Raw genomic sequence first — 8,593 nt, 5'->3', positions numbered from 1 at the left:
CGCTCTTTGCCTGGAAGCTGCTGCTTTTCTTTTTGGTCAGGAGTTTTCGCCCTGAGCTAACAGCTGTGCCAGTCTGCCTCTATTTTGTATGTGGGACGCCGCCACAGCACAGACGAGTGGTGTATGCCCGAGCCGGGATCCGAACCTGCGAACCTGGCCGCTGAAGCAGAACACACCGAACTTAACCACTATACCATGGGGCGGGCCCCTGGGAGCTACTTCTTACTGTGAGAATCATTTTCTGTCTGGAGAAGCTGGGAAGGAGAAATATATTTGAAGCTACCAAGTCCTGAGTCCTCTGTATGTAAGGGGTCACTTTTCCTCATCTTTCTCCTCTCGTTTTACTGTAGATGGTGAGAAGAAGCCGGCTGCACCTTCAACACCCTGCCTTGACGTCTCCATGGCTAAACCATCCAGCTCTTTAGGGTCATTTTCAATTCTCCATATTCCTGCAGGCAACACTGTTACTAAACTTTCCACCACTATGGAACAAAGGCCCCCTTTCCTCCAGCCTCCAATAACATTTTGCTCACCTGTCCTCATGCCCTCACACACAGCCCCTCCGTGACCTTCGCACCTCCACTCTCTATAAGACCCTGTAGACTTTCATGAAGAGTCTCCTCCAAGTTCTTCCAGCTTCTGCCCACCACCTGATCCTAAAGCCGAGGCCACACGGTTTAGGGTGGATGTCTGTCTGCTTCTGCAGCAGCCTCACGCCTCCAGTTCTGTTGCAGTTTCCTGCTGCTGCGAAGAAATCACCCCACAACTTAGTGACTTAAAACAACAATGACTTTATTGTTATCTTTCGCATTCTCGGGGCTGACTGAGCTCAGCTGCGTGTTCTCGCTCAGGGCCTCTCATATGGCTGCAGTCAGATGGAATACTTCCTTACTTACGTCTCGCACTTGAAGCTGGCTGTTGTCTAGGACCTCAGATGGGGCTTGTGGACAGAACACCTACCCGTTGCCTCCCCATGTGGCTCGGGCTTTCTCAAGCACAGTGGCTGGGTCTTGAGAGCAAGGGTCCAAGAGAATGAGCCAGGCAGAGACTGTACTGCCTTTTGTGGTCAGGCGTCGGAAGACACAGAGTCACCTCCCCTGCACTCTGCTCCTCAGAGTTACTGAGTTCAGCTTGTATCAAGAGGAGGGAACTAGTCATGTTCCTGGCCTCTCACTTAACTGAGAAACGGGTGGCCCTCCACAGAGAAGGCCCTCCACTTCCTCCACCTGCTGCTCCCTCCCGCTCCTGGGAGAGGTGGGAGTCTCCCTCCTGTCCATGGCTGCTCCTCCAGCAGGGCTTTGACTTCAGCATCCCAGAGCCCTGATCCATCAGCCGTTCTTCAACCTCTCCCTCCCCTGAAGGACTGAGGCCACGTGACATTAATGACTAGAGCTGACTTGGGTCTCTGGACTCAGGCTGCTTGGGTTCAGAGCCTGGTCCTGCCAGCTGCTCGGCTCTGTGATTCCAGGCACTTGCTTAACCTCTCTAGGCTTCTTCTCACTTGTGAAATGGGGAAGATGGTAATCCCAGCCTCCCAGGGTTGTTGTGAGGTTAAAATCAGATTGTCCATGAGCAGAGTGCCTGGACTTAAGGAGGAAGACCTATTTCTCATTCCTGGTGTTTCTTTGGGAGGGTGACATTCCTGGCCTTTCTGTGTCCCTCCCTCACTTCTCTCCTGGCAGGATGGAGTGAATTTGGTGAGTTGAGGAGGGTGAACAGGGTGCACGGCCCAGCCCCTTCCTCCCCCTTTCTCTCTGGAGTGAGGGAGTGTGAGCTCTGTTCTGCTTCTCCCTGTCTCAGGGTTGGGCCTCAATGCTGTGGAAGTGGAGGAGAGCACATCCAGCACCTCCTATGACTGGACAGTGAATCCATCTAGTTGTGAGCTCCGTGTTTCTGCCCACAGATGAAATCCACATGCTCCAGTGTCAGCTGCATCAGGAATAAATGTGATATTTTGATCTTCCATCTACCTTACTCTTTTGTAAAATGTGAATTATATTTCTCAGAGTTTTGGTGGGAAATCCCAACCCCTAGCACATATGGAAAATGCTCCATATCATTATCCACTGAATTTTCCTTTTTGATGTGTAAGCATGCCTAAGGTTTCCATCTTAAAAATTAAAACCTGTCTCTATTCTCATACGTAGTCATATCCAACTTCTCAAAGAGCAGTCTGTCTTCTTGCAGAGCTTGGAGAATCAGACTGTGAACTCTATGCACAGAGCAGCCCTCTCCCGTCCACAGCCTACCAGAGCGTCCCAGCACCCAGAGCAGCATCAAGCGCCTGGAAGACGCCCATAAATGCTGCTTGAACGAATGAGCGTTCCCCATCTTCACTTCCTCATATTGCTTTCTTACCCACTATCATCTCAACGGGCCCAGTGAAACCGCTGTTCACCCATATTTCCAAACCATAAGCACTTTGCTGATAAAATGTTTTCAGCTTCCTCTGATATTTGAACTGTTGACCCTTCCCACCATGAAGCTTCCACTCCTGGTGGCTGTGACTCCACACTCTACTGGTTTTTGCTTCCTTCCCACCTTGCTGACCTCACCTGCCTGTCTTCCAGCCCTTCCTCCTCCACCTGGCCTCTGCACATCCGGAAGCTCTGTCCTTGGACTTTTTCCCCCTCTATCTTCTAAAGCTATACCCATAGCTTTAACTATCAAGTACATGCTTGATGACCCTCAAACCTGTATTTTGGGCCCAAATCTCCCTCCTGAACATCTGTCTACTGAACATCTCAAGTCCCTCCAAGCTAACATCCCACTGTTAGATCAGAGTCTCCCACATGCAGTTGCAGTCAGCTCTTTCTCCTAAAGAACGGCAGCCCCACGTGCCTACCACGTAAGTCAGAGCCTTCATGTCCTCCCGACTCTGCCCTCCCACATCTCATCCTCAGAGTCCCTCACATTAGACCTCCGTGGGTGTCCTGACCCCTTACCCCAGCCCAGCCCCCATCTCTGCTGTCATCACTGTCACTCAGGTCCTCTTCCCTCTACCTGGGACCTATAGCAGCCTTCTGGCTGGTGTCTTTGTCTTCAATATTATCCCAGCTATCTACCCGCGACACTGCCATCAGCGGGATGTTTCCAGAAAGCAATATAATTCTGTTACCTGTTACAAACACTGTAACCCGCTCCACGGCCACCATCACCCTCAGGATCCAACAAAGCATTTCGTGATCTACCAACTCTCAGCTTCATTTTTGCCAGCCACGCCCAGAATGCTCTGCTCCAATCCTTCCCAATTTCTTACCATTCTCTGTATAAATGGGACCAGTTCATGCATTTTCACTTTTGCACACGATGTTCTTTCTGCCTGGGTGACCCCATCTCTGCACCCTGCTGAGTTCCCATCCATCGTCCCAGAACCCACCACACCAGGTTTCAGAGTCTGCCCTCTGCTCTGTGTTTGAGCATCACTCTGTCAGAGCTTTCGTCACTCTAATAATCCCAGTGTGTGGCAAATAGCAGCTTCCCCATGACTTCATGGGTAGAGTCCTTGTCTCGGCTTCCCTTAGATCATCAATGCCTGGCACAGAGCAAATTCTTCAGTGAATCATCATTTTTAATGGAGGCGTAGTATTCTAGATTATAAATAGATGAGTCACATTTAGTTCACTGATCCCAAAGATTAGACATGCTGTTTGTTTCACGTTTTTCGAATTGCTAACGTTTATTTTTCAAAATGGAAAAAGCATTTGTCTTCTTTTTTATTTTAAGAGCAATACAGGTTTATTGTAAAATGAAATTCAGCAACAGAAAAGCACAAAAACAAAAGTAAAAATCAGGTATAACCCCAACATCCAAAGATGGCCTTTGTCATCAGGCTAGTATTTATCTTTCCAGGCTGTTTCTATTCGTACATGCAGCTGTAGTTACCTCTACGTTTAAAAACCCAAATTGAGACATACTGCCCATGCTGTTTTATAACCAGCCTTCTTCACTTAACGGTTTATCATGAACAACGTTCTGTGTCATTAAATAGTCACGTCATTTTTAATTATCTCATAGTCTTTTGTTGTCTGTATGTGACAATTTATTTACAAATCTCTTCTCTTTGGACATTTAGGATGCCATGATGCCATGAATCTCCTTGTAGATACACCTTTGTACACTTATCTGATTATTTGCTTCAATACATTCCTTGAAGTTGGATTGTTGGATTGGAGATATGCACATCTTTAAAGCCCAGGCCCAGCTGTTGTCCAGGGGACTGAACGATGCTGACCCTCTAACAGCCTGTGACGCCGGGCCAGTCTTCCTGCAGCCTGGCCGAGACCAGAGTGTTTCCTGTTTGTCAACCAGGGATGGTGGGAGAGATGCTTATGTGTCTCTCTTTGAAATAATGTTAAGCAGATTTGAGGCCAGCAGCTCCCCAGATGATCACGTGGGAGGTGCTTAATACATAATTTTTATTTCTTTCCAATATTTTATTATTTTCAAAAAAAATTCTGCAATGATTATCCCTGTACCAGCGTGACAGTATAACTGGAGGATAAGTCACTAGAAATGAAGCAAAGTTGGGCCGGCCCCGTGGCTGAGCGGTTAAGTGCGCGCGCTCCGCTGCTGGCCGCCCGGGTTTGGATCCCGGGCGCGCACCCACGCGCCGCTTCTCTGGCCACGCTGAGGCCGCATCCCACATACAGCAACTAGAAGGATGTGCAGCCATGACATACAACTATCTACAGGGGCTTTGGGGGAAATAAATAAACAAACAAACAAATAAATAAATAAACAGAAAGGAAGTAAGCGCTGAAGGAAGCCGTAGGGGAAGATCTGTTGATAGGCAAAATTATGTGCATATGTGCATTTGAGGCGGGATGGAAAAAGGATTTTCATTTTCTTAAGACTGTCAAAGAAGTCTAGAATGCCCCAAAAGAACCAATATGCACAGCGTATGGTAGACGATAACCTCCATATGGATAAAGAGCGAATGGAGGCTGTATTTCCACTTGGGATGTAGAAAGCTGAAAAGGGTGTCACTCCTACCCCAATAACAAAATCAAGTCAGATAAACCACAAAATCACAACCTTTCATGAACCCATCAGAGAGCTGGCATCACAGGGCAACCAAGTGACCTAGAACCCAAGGAAAACAGGCCCCTCCCAGGAGAGATGGGACAGAACAGACTCACCTGCGGCAGAGCAAGGGCGGAAGACACGGGGTGGGCGCCATGCCAGGATGAGAAGAATTTTGCTAATACTGTATTTTTGATGAATTGCGGAAGGCTGAGTGAGGGCCAGCAGGACAGAAAAGAGTCGTAGGTGCTGCACATTCCCAGGGCGTCAGCACTCACTCACAGACCTCCCCAGGGGCTCAGGGGAGAGGGGGCATGCTGGAGGCGGGAGACAGCCACCCTCAGTGGTGGAAGGGGGCACCTGCTGCTAAGGGAAGGCGTGGAGCCCCCCAGACCCAAAGGAGCAGAAAAAGGAGGGGAGTGGGAGATGGCGGGGGGGGGGGGGAGGAGAAGAAGGAGGACCTTCAGCTGCTGGGGGAGGTGCAGCAAATTGTTGCCCCCAGGGCACAGGAGGGGAAGAGGAAAAGAAAACACTTTCTACCTCTGTGGAGAGTCAGCAAACAAATGGACACCTTGTCAGAGCACCGGTTCTGGGAGCGGGAAATTTTGCCCCCCAGGGGACATTGGGCAATGTCTAGAGACATCTTTGGTTGTCACAACGGGGAGGAGGGGGTGTGCTATGGGCATTTGGTGGGTAGAGGCCAGAGTTGCTGCTGACCACCCTACAATTCCCAGGACACCCCCCACCATAAAGATTTATCCAGCCCAAAATGTCAGTAGCGTCGAGGTTAAGAAACCCCCAATTACAGGTCTCCAAGGGCTCAGGGGAGACAGGACGTTCTTCCCCACACAAGACCTGCCACAGACACAGGGCAGTTTGGCTGCCACAGGAAGGAGCGACAGGATCATTGAAAAATTCCCACCCTTGAGACCTAGGCCCACAGGGCCTGCCTGAGACGGAGGCTGGGCCAGGACAACAGAACCCTCCTGACCCCCACCCGCATGCCACCAGGCTAGCATGCACCAAGTAACAGGCAGCAGCCATCTATCACTGGGCGCGGGGTGGGGGGTGAGGAGAGCGTGGAGAGAGAGCCCTTCTGTGGGGCAGGTGCACAGGAAGGGCCAAGAGCTGAGGATGGAGCAGGATCCTTGAGAAAATCGGGCGTCAGGCGCAGGGTAACGCTAGAGGAACATGAAGCCAGTGGCACATGGGAGGCGCCAACCATAGTGACGGCAAAGCTGAAGCTGCACTAAGGCCCCTACACACACACACACACACACACAGCCTAGCAGAAGAGGTGTACCCATTTCCAGCCATACGTACTGTTTATTTGAGTCTCTACTGTCCCACACAGATGTCCAGCATGTAACAAAACATTATGAGACTTACAAAAGGTCCAAGAAACAACATCCCACTGTCAAGAAACGAAGTAACCGATAGAAGCAGATCTCTAGGTAACCGAGTATCCAAGCTCCAGCGGGAAGGTGGACAGCACGCAGGAACAGACGGGGAATCGCAGCAGAAAGGCAAAACCTGTGAGAGTCCAAGACGAGCGCTGGAAAAAATGGAGTCAGAGATGAAGCATGGTTTCAACGGGCTCATCACAAGACTCAACACAGCTGAGGAAGGAAAGAATAGATAAAAGAACACCACAAATTGCTATGAATCTTTGGACAAAGGCTTAATCTCTCAGAGCCAAAGGTTTCTCACCAAATTGAAAGGAATAATTCCTGCCTTTGAATGATTGAAAGGAGGAAACACTCTGTGGACATTTTTTAAAGTCTAGAGATATATGAATAATAGCCCTTAGAAACTTTTTCTACTCCCATTGATACTCACTTTTTTTTCAAAATGGGAACTAGTTTTAATTTTTTTATAGTAATATGTACTCAATCTAATTTTTTTCAGAAAATATAGTTATTTTCTGTGATGCCACCCGAGATAACCACTCACATTTTACAAAAGTAGGATCATTCTATACACAAGGAATGCAAACCTATTTTTTTTCACTTAATAATAGATCATGGGCAACTCTACATGTCAATCAATGGATCCCCGCAGCATCCCTTTAACGGCTGCCTTGTATTTGAATAAATATCTCTATCGCAGTTAATTTCACCAATCCCCTTTTGACTGATGCTTAGGTTGCCACCATTTGTCTGCAATTATAACACCACCACAATGTAAGTCCTTGTACGTATACCTCTGTGCACCTGTCCAATTATGTTCTTTGGAAAAGTTCTCAGATATGAAATTGCTGTGTAAAAAGTTATGCAGGCTTTTTAAGACTTTTACATATTTTGTCAAGTTGTCCTTCAGAAAGGCTCTCCTAACCCACACCTGCACCAACAGTTTATGTCGAGCTCGAGTTTCTTCGCGTCCTTACCAGCTCTAGACATGAGGGGCCTTCTTCTTATTCTCTGCCAGTTTGCTATGGGAAAGGTAATATTGCCCACGGTCTCCAGCCGCTTGCGTTTCAGACGAGGATGGAAAGGGAGCAGGTGCTTCCGTCTACGTTCTCCACCTAGATTCAGTCTTCTGAGCCCCAGCACTTGCTCGGCCTGCACCATTCCCTCTTGGCTGGAAACTAGCCAGGGAACCAAGCTGCTGATACAGACTCTAAATCCCAGCATGCCTTGCATACTCTCGGGGTCGATGCAGACGAGGCTGGACAAAGGATGCTGGGACTTTCCCCTCCGTGTTGCGGCCTGGTCACTGGGGCTGGCAGGTGTGGAGGTGGGCAGGTGAGGCTGAGTCACGCGGGACACTGGGCGTGGTTTCCTGGATCTGCTCCAGAGTTGACGAGAAGATTCCAGTAACGGGCGGCTGAGCTGGGCTAATTGCTGCTGTGGCCGCCCCAGCCCAGACCTGCACGTAGCAGCGGCAGGAGGACAGGATGACAGGAGGCGATGCTCCCAGCGAGGGCCACCATGAGGATCTCAGGAACCGCACTCCCATCTCTTCTGCAGCATCAAGGAGCCCCTGAAAAGCACTCTGATTGCCTCTACCCCACCCCAGGCCGTCTGTGTGTCCTGAGAGCACTTCCCAGATGCATATCCAGTGGTGGGATTTCAGGCACCTGTGCATCGGGGCAAGGTTTGCGTTGCCCAGCACCTCTCAGAGCAGAGTCAGTTGTGGGGTTGAGGAAACGGTCAGGAAACCAGGGTTTTAGTCCTGTTTCCTAAACTTACCACCTCTGAAAACACGAGCTATTATTCACCTCTCAAAAGCCTGTTTCCTAGTCTCTGAAATGAGGGGCTCATCCTACCCTGAGACTTGTTGGGAGGTTATGTAGACATCTTAGGAATTTCTTAGGCTCCAGCCTAGGCTTGCTGCAATCCCTGGGTGACCTCTCCCCTACCGGGTCCCCTCCCCCAGCATGGAGCCAGGCACGCTCCCTAAAGCGTGAGTAAGTGATGCATGTGAAGCACTAACTTGGTACCTAGGAGGTGCTTGCTAAGGGGCTAGCCGTCCACACTGAGCTCAGCTTCTGCACCGGCAGGCTGTGTGACTTAGAGAAAGTCACCTTCCTTCTCTGAGCTCAGTTTCTTCCCCTGTAAAATGGGGC

This window comes from Diceros bicornis, chromosome 38, assembly GCF_020826845.1.
Source record: "Diceros bicornis minor isolate mBicDic1 chromosome 38, mDicBic1.mat.cur, whole genome shotgun sequence".
Taxonomy (NCBI): domain Eukaryota; kingdom Metazoa; phylum Chordata; class Mammalia; order Perissodactyla; family Rhinocerotidae; genus Diceros; species Diceros bicornis.
This window is presented reverse-complemented; position numbering follows the sequence as displayed.